Here is a 16,801-nt window from a genome sequence, read left to right as displayed (position 1 = left end):
AGGATGCTCATCCTTTTTCCTTTTCTTTTTCAATTAGCTGCTCTGCAGGACACATGTGCATACTCAAATTTAAAATTAAAGCTAAATTATTTCCTCTTAACTCTGCACTGAAGTCACTTCAGTGTCTCTTAACCAGAGTTATGACAACATACTGTTGGGCCTGGGTGCCAAATTCTCTGCTTGAAGTTTGACTTCACACATTTTTGTAAATACAGATTATAGAAGCCACAAAGAGGGAAGAGATTATTCTTTCCACCTTCTAATGTAGGTCAAATCATGTCAGCAGCAAATAACCTACTTCTACCTTGACAATCCAGCCGTAGGTAGTTTAAACATTATTGTGCACTGAACTGGAATCTGAAAAAGGAATTGTGAATGAGCTTCACACTTCATCAGCATAATTGGCAAGAAATAACTTGTAGTTCAAATAAAAACACACATCTGCTAAGAATCTCAAATAACACCACAGGAAGTAAGCGAAGGAATCACTCAATCATCATGTCCAAAGAAACAGGTTTGTGAGTAAACTCTGGATGAAAATATATTTACACCTAATACCCTTTTGTCTTGGTAAATTGTTCAGTAAATTGTCTTGGCAAATTTTATTTACAGCCCCTCCATAAGGGGAAGACAGGACATTTCTGGGATATGTCAAATTCAGAGATGTGAATATTTGCTCCTTCATTCCTCCTCATGAGGCAAAGTCAGGATGAAAAAGGTGATGGCACCTTTTATCACAACTTTGCCACCTGGGGCCAGTACTGATCCTGAAAGATACTACTGTTCACATGGGTGTCAAGTGCCCTATAAAAAACTGACCTAAGTTATCACAGTTCACAGTGGATAGTACCTGTATTCCAGATCCTGCTAAGAAAACTAATTGGTTTCCATACCTAGTGAAATTCATGTGGAATCACTGATCAAAACAGTATTCTCAGTTTTATGTTTGAAGCATGTAAATAAACATGGCTCCCTTAGCTTTCTGTAGCTTTGAGTTTTGTGTTCCCCTCCAGTTCAACTAATGGGATGATCAGCAAGAATTGTGAAAAGACAGAAATCAATTCTATAATCAGAGGGCTCCCAAAATCAAACCTGCAGGGAAATTTTCCAAGTCCCTGCAAATCCAGTGTAATGGTATTGAGAGAAGATAAAAGCCGCAGCACCGCAGTGGGACAAGGTCCCAGCAAAAAGGTGCTGCTGGAGTTCCCAGAGATGCTTTGGCTCCAGTCCTGCCTTTAGTTACAGAGTCTTTATTTGTCTATAGCCCCTAAATAAAGAAACTAGCAGTAGCCTCACATGTGCTAACCTTCAAAAGATCATCTGTGTCCAAACATGAATAAAAGAATTATTCAGATAACATTTCTAGGAATACCAGCATGAAGATTTTTCCACTCATGCTGTGGGCAAAAGGAATATTCAAGCTATTATTCACTCAAAGACTTCTCAAATGTTCCAGTACATCTCAGTGAGACTAATTACATGAGAAACAGAGGAGAAGTTGGTCTTAGATCAGGAATTCAAGCCCAGGTCAGAATGCTTAACACCTTCATTCCTATTCCTCATGCAAAGATGGGGCTAAGCAGGTTATAAATCATGGTTGCACTCCACATACTCTGTTTGCATCTAGGTTGGTATTAAAGCATGCTGCAGTGCCCGGAGAGGCTGAAATCTCCACTGTATGGCAAGCCAGCTGTAGGGCTGGTGTTTGCTGAGCTTCTGCCAACTGGCTGTGCCCCACGTGGCCCATGTGAGCTCCAGACCATGCAACACCACGTTCAGCATCCTCTGGTACCAGCACTGAAAGCTCAGGCTGCAGCAGCTGAGCTGGGCGCAGAACCGAAAGGGGAGTTCGCATTAGTAATACAGTTCCTCCCAGGGCAATTGCACTTATTTATAGTCTCTCTCCTCCCCAGTATCCTTGTGGGTTGTTATAGTCTCTCCAGAGAATGAATTTTAATTTTAAAAGAGCCTCCAGTGTATAACGTGAGAAGAAAACTCTTCTCACAGGAGCTGCTATGCTTGCAGCAATAATACTCATCCTCAGGGCTGAAAATGCTGACAAGTGGAGCTAGGTGCTGTGTTCTGGCATGGGCTGCCCATCACCCCAGCTTCACTGCCTGCTGTCCAGTGTGATCAGCATCTACGGAGCCGCCCCAGGGACTGTAAAGACAGTTGGAGAGTTTAAAAGGCAGTTAGCTGAGATAAACCGCTAATTTAATTGACTCATTTCAAGCAAGTTATGTGAGTTGTGGGAAAGAGATTTCAAAAAGCAACTGGGAATTTCTGGGTTCCCACCAAGCTGGTGCTGCTTGAGTACACTGCACAATCCACTGAGGAGAAGACTGGTTGGGGGGAAAGCTCTCATGGCTTTAACAGGCTTTGGATCCAGTCTTATCTATCACTTGGCATTTGAATCCGCAACAATTTCTCATAAACCTCCAATACAGAGGCATTGCTATGATATCATAGAATGTGTTTGGCTTAGGTTTCAGTTTCAGTTTCAGTTTCAGTCAAGAGTTCAGCTTAGGTTGCAGTTGAAGTTGGAAGAGATCTCCAGCCTTCGAATAATGCTTAATAAAAATAGAGTTTATTTGAAAGATTTCTGACAAAGCAGATGGAAAAACAAACAAACAAGCAAAAACACTGCTTTATCTACATAAGAACTTTTCTAGGATCTTAACTGTGTCCCAGCAAAATTTGTGCCAGCGAGGCCATCTCAGCAGCAGGATATAATTTCTGGTCAAACTGAGAAAAAAGATGTTGTTTCTGAGCTTATCACCAGGACACCTCGGTTTGCATAAGACCTGGCTTCTAGACATGCTCTGCCTGACTCAGAAGAAAGAGAAGCACTTTAAAGTGTCATAAAGCTGAATTTTTCATGCCCCAGGAGTGCCCTGGGGATTGACAGTCTGTCTCACTGAGGAAGTTTCAACGTCATTAAAGGAAGCTGAATATTCACAGGTGTGAAATCCTCCTTGAACCAGCACAGGAGCAGCAGTGGCCAAGGCTGGGGGCCAGGAGCCGAGCACTACGGGCAGACAGAGGTGAGCTTCCACTAGGCAGGTTTGTGCTTCTACAGGCACATACATGGGTCTGCCTCTTGTGTACCAGCAAACAACTTTGAAAAGTTTTTGTTACATCCAGCACATTACAGAAGGCTCCTTTTATTTACAGACATTTTACAGGCCAGAGAATATGACCAAGTTGCTGACAGTGCCTCTCAACTCCAGCTTCACCAGGAGGCTCTGCCTCCATTTGTGTGCTCCCATGCGCTTCCCACTGTGCTCTTTTCATTTATCTGTTTTCCCTTCATGTGTGCGATGTTTCCTCTCTGCTGCAAGAAGCCATCCCAGCAGAACCACCATCACCCCTCATATATTGCCAGCCAGCCTGGCCAGAGAAAGGAGCTCTCCTGCATCCTGCCCTTTGCCACAACTCTCTTCATTTCCAAGGGACAAGTTCTCAGCAGTAATCTCACCCCCTCAGCTTTAATTCTTCCTTTCAGCCTGAGCTAAAGGTTTTCTCTCAGTCTGTTTCCCATCACTGCAATTGTTATTCACACCGATGCAAGGGATCAGAAAGGTTTTTGGGAAAAGCGTTCAGTTAGTGTTGTTTTTGCAGTCAAGTAAGAGATCAGGTCAAACAAAAAATGGAGATTTCCCTCCTCACACTTGTGAGACCCCACATGGAGTACCATGTTCAGTTCTGAGGTCCCCAGCACAGGAAGGACACGGAGCTGTTGGAGCAGGTCCAGAGAAGGGCCACAAAAATGATCAAAAGGCTGGAGCACCTCTCCTACGGGGACAGGTTGAGGGAACTGGGTTTGTTAAGTCTGGCGAAGAGAAAGCTCCAGAGGCACCTCCTTGTGGCCTTCCAGTACGTCCAGGGTGCCAACAGGAAAGATGAAAAGGGACTCTTCGTCAGGGAGTGTAATGATAGGGCAAGGAATAATAGTTTAAACTGAAAAAAGGGTAGATTTAGATAAGACATTAGGATAGATGATATATTAGCAAGAAATTCTTCACTATGAGGGTTGAGCAAGTTACCCAGGGAAGCTGTGGGTGCCCCATCCCAGGAGTTGATCAAAGCCAGGATGGATGAGGCTCTGGGCAGCCTGAGCTGGTGGGAGGTGTCCCTGCCCATGGCAGAGGGTTGAAACCAGATCACCTTTAAGGCTTCTGCCAATCCAAACTACTCCGTAACTTCATAGCGAGCTTCTGGAAATAGGCAAAATTTAAATGCTAAATAATGTAATTTCCCATCCCCTCCGAAGTTCTTAAACTATGTTTCCTTCTTTATTAGAGATTTAGGATTCTCAAAAGTCTCATCTTGCCTCTGCCAGCTTTTCTTTCTTTCTTCATGCCCGTTATGAGTTTTCTACCTCTTCATAACAGTATGCCTGTACATGAGGAATCTGTGCCACTATGCCCAGTTTCTTCTACCATTCCTTATGCCATGTCCTTTTAGGGACCAGTCAGGAGATCTCACACCAAATGTATTACCATTAAAAAATCTAGAAATTCAGTCTTTGTAAATACACAGAACTCAAGAGTCTTTCAAAACTGATTTCTTAACTCTAGGCAGTTCGCCAATCCTTTTAACCGAATTATAGTCACACCCCAATTTCCATTAGTTTTTATTATTACCATTTAATGTAATATTTCTGTTCTTTTTTCAACAAAGCCCTTCAGGATTTCCCCTCAGCAGGAAACACGCAGATTCTGTCTTTGTACTTCCAAAAGTAACTCAGTAATTTTCCCATACCCTGGAATTTCTTGGAGATGGCAAATCCCCTCAATAAATCTGATCAGCTGACCTTTACTCTCTTGATCATCAATCACGATTCCACAGAACTAAACCAATGCTTTGTCCGGGGAGTTACATTTCACAAGGCTGCATTAAGTACCTGGAAAAAAAACAAAAACAAACCTCACTGGCCAGATGCCAATTTGTGAATCAGTGGAAAATCTCACTGCTAATTACTCTGTCTTAAATGATCAGAGCTCTACCGTCATTGCTGAAATAAAGCCTGATCAGCAAATAATGCTTAATTTTTAATCCACGGAGAAGTCCACGCTTTGAGAAAGTCCTGACTGTTCTCAGCAACAGCCTTAAAGATGTTTTGTACTTCAAATATTCCTCATATCATTTCACTTGTTGCAAAATGACATTAATAAGAATCAATGCTAGAACCAGAACACTTCGTTTTTATGTATTTACATTTCAGTCAATATGAATGATCTCTTTAGCGCCCTGCTTCTGACACAGCTTGGGTTTTTACTAACGCACACCAAAACCTGTCTCACTAGCATTCAGCAGTAACATCCTGAGTAATCTTAGGAACTCATTTATCATTATAACGTCACATCTGAAAATTGGCTACCATATCATCTGGCATGTTAAAATAATTGTATTATACTTAACCCCTCAATAACTCAGCTACCTAAATCATTTCCAAATTATATCTTCCATTCTCCTAGGCTTTCATTATACTGACAAATATCTGTGTCACTACGTGAGCTACAAGTTCCAAGGAACAAGCGGTCTGCCTTGCAACGTTATTGCCAGCTGATGCCAGCAGCAGGATGAGTGATTTGTTTGCTTTGCGAGATTGGCTTTCATTGTCCTGGATTCAACACTAACATCTTGCTAATCCCATCTTTAAATTGACGGACACTAATGCACCCCTTCTTGGATCTTCTCACTGAAGTATCAAAGGCTTAGAAAGGCTAACAATAATTTCTCCATCTGCAGAGCTCACAAAAAAAAACCTGAGGATTAAAATCTTTGCAATGCATAGGTTGTAAATTATGTATTTCTCTGGACATCGCTATGAGTAATTCTGCTTCATTTGGAATGCTGTGATCCAAAGTCTGAAAAAGATTAAAGGATGAATTTCCTTCTTGATGCGTTATTGCATATTTTGTTCTTTTTTTCTTATGTTTCTATTTTGTTTATGCACTAGCAATGTTTTATTTATGGATCCTTACATAATTGTCCATGACCGTGCCACAGGGTACAATCAAATGCCTCAACGCTTCAAATATATGTCTCATTTTATATTGTTCAGGATTACACGGACATTAACTGCACTGTGCTCTTTTATTTCGACGTTATGACATCAAAACAAGTACATGAGTTCAAATTCTGCAGCATAATAATCACTTTTCCACTGTAAAACATACAGATGCAGGCCTTGCTCACAAGAGCTCTGTTTGAAATACACTTTTTTTTTCCCGGAGCTTTCTTGATTTTCTTTCTTTCAGGTTCGTGACATTAAAAGGTTTGGGAGGGCAGAAGGTAATACTGGAAATCTACATCAAAATGTTCGAGGGATCATGACATCTCACCCTGGCAGCTTTTTTTCATCACACTTCCAATTACAATCAGAAAAAATAAGTTCATTTCTGTCTGGATAAGGATTTGAAGCACAGTTGGAATGGCACGAGATTCTGCTAATGCATTCATGCAAATGTATATTCGTGGCATACAATAAAACCTCTAATTAGTTCAGATATGACAGTGCTCTCCGTACCAGTTTACTAGCAAAGTTACAGGATGGTGTGTGCTTGTTGTGAATACATTAAACACTTTGTTCTGATTAGATTCCATGCACATTTCACAGAGGAAAATACATCTGCTCCATCAGTGGTATAAAATGGGTATTTCCTCAGGGGTGTGTAAAGTGTGTGTAAATCTCTGCATCTGCCTGAGATTTGCATAGATGCTGGTACATAGGTCACTTGTGCACTTAGTTTTCTCTGCGATTTGGGAGTAATGTTGGTTAGCTCTCAGTGGTGCAGTGAGATCACAGACACTTTTTGCTTACATATTTGGAGCTTCATTTTGTTGTGCATAGGACTCTATTGCATTCCTCTGCTAGTCTGGTGCTTTTACGTATTTAGAATAAAGACCAGGCTTTGAATGGTTTGACTGGCCAGCATTTACGCACCCATGTTAGTTTCATCTTTCATGTTAAATTAATAAGTCACGTATTTTGTCCATCAAGTAACTGTAACGAGACTATTTGTTTGCTGAAAATATTTATCACAGCTCATGGAAAAGCACCCTTTTGTATGGCCCATTGTCTCACGTTAATTCACTTATGTGTTTTTTTTCCCAAGGAATTCCCCCTGCAGCAATCCCCACTGTAAGCCATTAGTTGAGCACATCTGCCCACTCTAATGACCACTCTAGTGCACACATACCTGACTGCCATCTAATTTAGACATCACCCATAGGACACTAATACTAATGTCTCCTGGGCCTGCTAAGTCCTGGATTATCGACTGGCTACAGTTATCACTTCATTTGGTCTTTGGAGGTGAATCGAGTGCACCTGAGATCATAAATAGGTCAAATGATTATGCGGGGTACAGAGGAATCAAGGATTTTTGTTACCCTAATAAGAAGCAAAAATATACTTTCTAATTTGTTTTGACAGAGAATCCAATTGCTTTGCTTTTATGCAATGTCTCCTTTGTATAGCTACAAAAATGCAGCCAATTAGGCATAACATTCTTTTTCAATACGAACAGCAAGCTAAATAAATTGATGCCATTTAAAAGTAGAACCAGAAGAATAAAATAAATAAATAAATAAAAAATTGGCAGCACCAAATATTTGATAATCAATCTTTTATTTCATAAAGAAAAAAGAAACCAGGGCTGCTATTTCTAATTAAAAGAGTAAACAGAGATGTGATAAACAATGGAGGTTATGATTGCTCTCTATAAATACGTTGTGGGGGGAGGTAAACACATGGAGAGGAAAGAGCTATTTAAGCTAAAGGAAAATGCTGGCGAGGGAACAAATGGGTATACATTGTTCCTGAATGTGTAAGAATGGATTTAGAAGGTTTTGAGCCTTTAGAAAAGCAGGTTCTTGAAAAGCATTACAGCTGGGCAAAAAACAAACAAACAAAAAACAACCCACATCAACCGCGTAAGCAGGAGCTTGATAAAGATACTGGATAACCTGCATTCATCTGAGAACAGAGGACTGCATGCAGCAATCCAGTATTTCACTTTCCATTCCAAAACTGTGAAAATCATGTTTGGACACTGGGTCACATTCAGACCTCTTGCAGAACACACAGCCCAGGAGATGTCACTTTCACTGTACGTTTCCAATCCAAAAGCAAATCCACTGTTCTCCAGCAAAGCATCAAATCACCTTCTTCCCTAACCTGACAGACAAACTAGAGTTAACACCTTCTCTGAACTCCGTCCACGGTGGAGCAGGTGCAAATGTTCCTAGTTATAGAGGAAACCGTTCAGTACAGCATCCTTTAAGACAAACAATTGTAGCAGGAAGAAGTGAGAGAACAGAAAGTTCTGTTTTCTTCTTCTGTGGTTACTTACATACACAATACTTCATGTAACACATATTTTTTATCCCAGAGGAAGAAAAAAGGAGACAGCAGGTGTGGAGTCACCCTCCCTGGAGGTGTTCAGGAAACATGCAGATGTAGTACTGAGAGACATAGTTTACTGTGCAATATTGGTGGTAGGTGGGTGGTTGGACTGGATGATCTTAGAGATCTTTTCCAACCTTGCTGATTCTGTGAGTCTCTGCGCATATAAGGATGCAGCCAGGCTTGCAACCGCTGTAGATTTACGGGAGAAGATGAAACGTGGGCTTAAAAAACAATGCATTTGCTTGCAAAAAAAAAAGGGAGTGGCTCAACACACAAGCAAATACATGTGAGTTTTCATGTAAATCTACAGCACAGCAGAGTGCGCTTGATCCTTTGGAGCCCCTACATCTCGAAATCCAACTTCCTCCAATGTAAGCATGGCATTTCCAAGTAGTGGTTACAAATGGATCCAATCCAAGATACCTGCATTATAAAGAAAAAAGAAATGTACCAACTCTTCTCTCCTGACCTCTGATTCTTTCAGAGTAAGAAGCAGACACATGGTTTTCTTCAGTCAAGGTGATTAAAAAAACCTGTATTGCAAAGAAAATGCTACGAGGTGAACAGTTTACTTTACAAGTGTTTTACTTCCACCTGATGTTACAAACTACTGTTCTGAACTGTGAAATACAGGGAAAGGACTGTAACTGATGAACTGTCATCAGCAAGGAGCCCCTCAACTGCCTTCAAAGTGGGGTGAAAGCACCGCTGAAGTACCCCAGTGTACAAGGGTGATGAAGGTAGAGCTGCCTGCTCCTCTGCACTTGGGAGAGCTCAGTGAGATGCACAGAGGTGTGCAGGAACTGCTCCAAATGTGCAAACCTCCTTTATTCTTCTCACACACAGCAAGTGCCACGATAAATGGGCACTTGGGTGATGAGGCTTTATATATAATAATAATAATAAATAAATAAGGAAAGAAGAAGAGAAGTAATATTGTTACAAACAGCAGCTTTATTCCCAGAGTACCACTGAAGCTTGGAGAAGTGCTGTGCTGGGCACAGCCTTGCTATTAGTACTAAAAATGAAGCAGTCTCACTAGATGTGGTTTACAGTTTTTAAACTGTCAGAGTGTTTCATATACAGTATCTCTGCTTCCCAATTCCATTTCCTCATTAACAAAGCCAGGAAAAAATAAATAAATAAATAATAATAATAATAAAAAAGACTGCAGTAATTAGTTCTCCTTCAGCTTCTTTCCTTTTTTTCTTTTCTAATTACACTGCCTTTTCTTCCCATGACTGAATACATCAAAAGCTTCCCCTTGCTTTGGGGGGCATTTAAGCAAATCCTGTCTGAATGATCAGGATTGCTGTCTGAAGAAGAAATGAGCAGCCATACAGTTTCATATACAATAGTAGCACCCAAGTCTGAAGCCTGTTCCTTCAACAGAGAAACACTGATTGAAGAGAGCACAGTGATTCACAGAATCATGGAATCCTTCAGATTGGAAAAGACCTTCAGGATCATCAACCCATAACCATCAGCCTGATGCACCAAGTCCCACCACTAAACCCTGCCCCTTACAGAGTCATAATGTCATTTAGGCTGGAAAAGAAATGGCTCAGCATCTTCTGAACCACTCTTAACCATTCCCAGGGCTCTGCTCTTTGCCGGTACCCAATTTTTCCCCTCACTGCTGCTGCCACTACTCCTGGTCCCCATGTGAGGCTGTGGATGCTGGAGGAGAATAAGGAAGGTGAACGTGGATATGGACACATGACGCCGTGACCACAAATCCAGATCATGCAGGATCTCCCATTAAGCTCTTCAGAAATGACCGCAGCCCCACTGCTGTCCATCCCACAACTAGTGGGAGGTTTATCCCAAGCTCACTCACAGCCATGGCGGAGGATTCTGGGGCTGTGTGCATGCACTGGGATGCAGGGTGTGGAGCAGAATGGAAATTAGTGTTGCAGTGCAGGGTACACCCACATCTCCTCACATGGCTCCTGCCTTCCTGACCAGCTGCAGCAGCAGGTGTGCAGTGGATGGCCACATGCTCGCCAGCACATTTTTTTGCACTCACACTCCAGGCTTGTTAGTGCTTTTGTTAATGCCGGGGTGAAATAAGGATACATCAGAGTTCTCCCTGCTCTTACTTTCCTTTCTTCTCCATCAACTACAAAAATGTTTGTTCTTCAAGTGCTGCTTTGTCAGTCGGTATTTCACAGGGGAAGAAAGAGAGAGCAAAAAATTGTTATTATTTTCCAACTGCCTTCACAATAAGGTAAGCATGTGCAAGGTGAAAGACTGAGCAGTGACAACAGCACAGCTGCAGCTGTTGCCTCTGTCTCACTTCTCCTCTTCAGCCACACACACACACACACAATTGGCAGTGTACAGCACTAGACCATAGAATATCATTATCCCAGGATGGCAGAAGCTGTCAGAGTCTTCTGGGTCCATCCGGCCCACCTCTGCCCTAGCAGGGACACCCAGATCAGGGGGCCCAGGCCTACGACCAGCTCGCTTCTGAACTTCCTCAAGGTGGAGACCCCACATTCTCTGGGCAACCTGTGCCAGTGCTCCGGCACCTCTGAGCACAGCAGTGCTGCCTGGTGCTCAGAGGGAGCCCCTGTGCTCCAGTTTCTCCCCACTGCCCCTTGTCTTCTTTGCACCTTTCCAAGGTCATTTCATTCCACCAACTTGTTTTCTATACTGCACTGACACCAATGGTACCAGTGTCTCTAGCTAACACACAAACATATGCTGTACAACAGCAATGCCCCATCCCTCATTAACAGAATAGATCTACAGTATTAAAAAATTACGCATCTGCAAGAATTTTCAGGTAGGCCCAGAAAGTGAGGTGATGCCTGCAGAGAAAGGTCTTTGGTGCAATTCAGTCATTAGTTTGCTTTTGAGGGGGACAGCAGTCAGCACTAATTAGGTAAATTATCTTAATGGGAATTTTATCTGTACACTCAAAACTGGATTTCACACAAATTCCTTTCTCAGAGGCCAGCCATCCATTGGACAGTTTTATGGCTCTTTGATTGAGCCACATTTCTTCTGGTAACTAAATAAGGAATGGTTCCATATCACATTATTAATTCTCCAGTCTCCTATTAATTTCTCTACTTTACTGTCCTGCAAGCACTCAGTCTAACTCTCGACTCAATAAATCAATGCCTGGAGAGCAGACAAATTGCTGCTGGTTGTGCAGCATTCACAGGACTGCGGGACAATGTCAGAAGTGCTCTCTGGCATCTTTGTATGTAAGCATATCTTTCTCCACATCAGTGTGCACAAGGGTGTACCCAAAAGCATCCCAACTCCTGAGTAGAGGCGAGGCAAGGATTTTGTTCCCTCTCAAATCGCCAGTAGGAAAGAGCAGACAGTGTGATGTCAGCCCTTGCCTCTGGTCACGCTGCCTTTCCCTGCCCTTGCTCCTTCCCATTAGGGAGAGGAAAACAGGGACAAGAGAAGAGGACACATAAGAGGACTTCAGGGAACAAGAAGAAAGTGCTCCAAGCATGCCTGGGGCTGACACTGAGCCCTTCGACTCACCGCATGCAGGGGCAGTTGCTGGTCATTCACTTCCACTTACAGTCAATGTGTATGTTTTCTGCTGCCCTGCCCTGGAGAATGGCTGCCCCAGTCCTCAGTCTCTGGGCAAAAGACACGACAAAAAGGATTAGATTTCAGTAGAAAGTCATCTTGAAATCACTGTGAAACTTACCAAAGTTTTTGGAGGAACAGTCAGGCAACTGGAAGGAATGATCTCTCAACATGGAATCTCTCATAGAACATCACTGGTTTTGGACATGGTTTTCTGGGAAAGATTCAGATCTGAGATTAAAAAAAAATAATAATAAAATAAATGAATAAAAATTCAATAAAAATGCAGATTTTATTTTCTACTCTGTTTATACACAAGCTTTACTTAAATATATTCGTAAAATGTTGCTTTGAAACACTAGGTTCATCTCATTTTAACAGAATTATTTTAACAGCATTATCTCAACAAAATAAAGGGAAAATATGATACAGCTAATGATGCGATCTTTTAACGTTATTAAATAGTTTAATCTGCAAGGAAAACTCAGTCTAAGATCCTAATATTATTAGACACATAAATCTGCGCCTGTCATGCGCTAAGCTCCAAGCTCTATATGCAGAGTTCTGCATGATGAGGATTTTCTAGGATCTGAAAACAAAGCCATATTTCTTTTCCAATTTTGCTATCAAGAGGAAGGGAAGTGATTTGTAAAATGGGCTAGATTTTGTTCTTTGGTGCAGTGGTAAAAATCAAGATTAATCTGAAGCAAGTTTCCTCTTCCCTTACATAGCAGCTAAGAGAAGAATTTACGCAGCCCTACAAGTTACATTTTCACTCTCTCTGAAGACTTTTCTATCATGTTTGTACATGTCTTGTTTTGCACATGTACTATTCTCTGTTTACAAATGAAATCCAAATAACACAATCCTTGCGGTCTCTGTGCCTGTTTAGATTGGAACACAATCACCGATGGTGATGTAAGTGACATGTTTGGCCAAGGACAGGGGAGCAGAAGGATAATTTTGTTTCTCCCCACATAAACATTTAAGAACAAAAGAAGACAGTTCAGAACTAAAAACTTGGCGTCATCCCCTGGTGTGAGAGCTATAAAGTTCTCTAGTGGTGATTAATGACAGGTTGGAACTTGTAATGATGACAACAGGTTAATGAACACTAAGAGACCAAGCTCATGAGATATCAAAGTAATTCTTTCAGCGTACTTCTCAATCTGCACACTCTGCACCTAATAAGCAGCTATTCTAAAGTGAGAATATTTCACAAGAAGTTGCTTTTCCAATCAGTACACTAGCTGTCTTCAGAGTATCTAGCACTCCATATTTGTTCACTAGCATTGCACTTTCAGCATGAAATTTAAGCTTCTTCGTTAGGCAGTTTCCTGAACTTATCCATGTTCACCACTTCACCTGCACCTGCTTTCCTCTGTAATCAGCCAACCTGCAGCCTGTGACTCAGGCCAAGTGCACAGGTGCTTTCCCCTAGACAAGACAGCGTGACACTTAGATCTGGAGCACAAAACCATAGTGTAAAATGATTTGGCTTTTCTGTCTCCATGTTTCTTTCCAGGTCACAGAATGTTTGGGAACGAAAAGGCTTCCACTGTGTCTAAACCGTCTGAAAACATGATAACAGTTAACGAGGGAGATCTGTGTACAGAAATTGATCCATCATCTTCTGATTCTCTTAGTGATTTTGCTAGTAATAAGTACTTTACTTATCAACAGCAAATACATAAATAGAAATGATGCTCCTTCACAACAAAATCCCCTTTTCAGCTGTATTCAAGCTGGTTGTTGCAGTTGCATTCAGCTTTAGACGGGTGAGTCATTCTTCTTTCCTTTACTATTCTTTAGACTGGAATTAAGAAAAGCAGAATAGTAGCTCAAAGAAGAGAACAAATTGTGGTTTTAAAATTCTGAAATAAACCAAGTCTAGAATGCCCCCTGTGCTTTTTATTCTGTTATTTTCCTAACTCTAGTGCGACTTTGTCCAACCATATTGATGTAGAGCATTTCCTTCCCTCTGTTTTGCCTTTCCTCCTCCTAACCCACTGACCTGCTAATTCCACCTTCTAGCTGCTGTCTTAACAAAACACATCCCTGTCATTCCAAACATAGTTTCTAATCCAAACATATGCTTCTAGTTTCAGTGATATTATTCACAAGAGTCTGGCATCTGTATAAAACGCTGGCTGTAAAACATTTTCCCTCCACGCTTCCCTTTTCATGACAGGTAGCACTTGGAAAATCTGGATGATCCTAACAAATTTTGATAGCCAGATATCCTTCCTACATCACTTCTTGAATACTGATCTGTTTATGGTCTTACATCCATCCTCTCAATCCATTCTGCACTTGAGCAAAGTCAGCAATGCTTCCCAACAATCACACCATAATGAATCCCATTTCCTTAATCAAAGCCCTGTCTTTCTGTAACTTTTGGAAAGCCTTCCAAGAACCAGAATGACATTTCATTTGCTTTACGTTGGAGTAAAAGTACAGGAGCCACATTTTTAATTGTTTATGATCCTTCCCCTGTAATTTTTTATTCTATTTAACTTCTGCTTCCTTTTCTGCTCTCTGAGGCAAAATGTACTACAACACTCAGATTATGTCATCAGTCAAATAGAGATGACAGTCACATCAGCCTGACTTTAATACTAAAATGGTTGATTGTAAAATAGTAGCCAATTGCTTGCCCCATCACTTCTCTTATATATGAAACCCTTCTCAGGACACATTGTGTGCACCAGAGCCACTGATTTAAATTCTGTACCACCTAATGACAAAAAATCACTGGAGTCACTTTTTTGGTGTTTACACTCAAACAAGAAGAAATGGGTAAATTCTGCATTGCTCCCCTTAGTGAAAGACAAGATCTCTTACCTAACACTTTGTCTGACCTGTGCTGAAATCTCCCAAATCTGGCTTTGTGACAAGAGTGTTTTTGGTAAAATAGTTCTAATTATCTTCATTCTTTTGACCCTGCCACTGACACCCTGCTCACTAGCAGTCTGTCTGCAGTGCTGTGCTGTCACTCACTGTCTGTTTTCCATGTCCTTCTTTAGCAAAACGATTTTCAGCCCATCAGCAACATACCTCTATGTCTCTGAGCAAATCTACTTCTCCCCAGTCCAGCTACCTGTGAATTTTAATTTCTCAACAGTGCTTCCAGAAAAAAAAAAAAAAGTACATCACAGCACCTTTCACAATTCTAAATATTTCTCCATATGTGCAATATCTGAAAGCACGAGTCCCTTGGAACTTACATTAAACTGCTGCTTGCACTGTGCGGATGCCTACATTGTTCAACACTTAGTTTCCACTCAAACAGTATTTTTTCATACCTGTCTTTCTCAGCCCTGTGATGTTTCACTTCTGGTCCTCTGTAGATGATGCGTTTTTCTTAAGTCTTGCAGATATAACCCTTGTGCAGTTGCTAAGCTTGTTTTTCAAAAACACCCTAACCTGCACTTGCTGCTTGTTGATGCTCACAACAAAACTCAATGGCTTCAAGTCACCGACTTCAGAATTGCAATCAGAAAAGCTGTAATATCTGTCTTCTTCCTCACTGAAAGATCGCAAACTTCAAAATGCATTGAATTCTCTAGTACTTTATACTACACACGTTTTTTACAGGTTCCTTTCTGCAGAAACATTCTACAGAGTGGCACAATTTATTAACTTCTGTTTACTGATTCAGCAGTAGCAGTAAGGGTGCAGATTTGCTATGTTGAAATGAATTAATAGATTTACTCTCAGTTACACTGCTAGCACAAATTACAAAACCTGACCTGAAGTATGCAGCATCTCAGGAGAATCTATAACACACAAAATACAAAGATGGGCTGGCTTTCATCCAACAGGGAAGTTAAGTGCCAAAAGAACAGGCAATATTACCAGCACTAACATCTTTATGGCTTTTTATCTTCTCAGCTGTGCCAAGGAGCTCCGGCACTCGGGGCCGTGCCCACTGCCCTGTGCAGCCGGTTCCATCCCACCGCCCTCTGGTGCAGACCCTGTCCCTCACCCCCAGCCGCCCCTCCCCTGCCGCAGCTCCATGCCGTTCCCTCGGATTTGAGCAGATATGTAAAATTCCCCTACTCCCTAATTCTGTTGGGCACCTACTCTCAAAGCAGCTTTCAACATGATGTCACCACCTGAATTCGTTTTAAAGCGGAAGCAAATAGATTCTTCAGGAGGGTGATTTAGGGCAGAAATGGTGCCGTATGGAAAACCTCAGGAGAATTTGCAGAGGAAGGCTGAAATTGTGGCTGCAAGGCCAGAACATTTTGCTCCAGTGGCAGCACAGAGTAGGTCTGGATAAGCACAGAGGAATGCCAGCATCCAGAATCCCTTGAGATCATTCTGTAGTGCAGCTGGAAGCCAAGCTGGGTCTGTCTTCCCACCTGTGATTTCTGAGAAATAACATTTGATCTGTTTGTTTATAGAAGGAAGCATTTAAGCTTTCAAAGCTATATTCCACTCTTAAGTCATAACTATTTCATAAAAGCTCTAACAAAAGGTAGACAACTGTACCCTTGTGTCTTGGTGCCCTACATGGTTACACAGTGATGTCAGTAGAGAAATTTTGCATCCATTAAAATCAATAAATTACCCCTGTAGCACAGACAGCCTCACACTTGCTGAGCTTAGAAACAATCTTTCTGAGATTAACTAGCCCCCAAATCCAAAGTCTAGGGCTCAGGACAGACACAGAAGTCACATACTCATTACTGTTGCACACGATTCAATAAAATTACAGTAGAATACATCTCTGGAAATATCCTTCCAGAGAATAATAGAAAATTCATACAGGCACTTCCAAATCTTTTCATGCTCAAGTGGTATAAATTTGAG

The sequence above is a fragment of the Excalfactoria chinensis genome, chromosome 2 (assembly GCF_039878825.1).
Source record: "Excalfactoria chinensis isolate bCotChi1 chromosome 2, bCotChi1.hap2, whole genome shotgun sequence".
Lineage (NCBI taxonomy): Eukaryota > Metazoa > Chordata > Aves > Galliformes > Phasianidae > Excalfactoria > Excalfactoria chinensis.
This window is presented reverse-complemented; position numbering follows the sequence as displayed.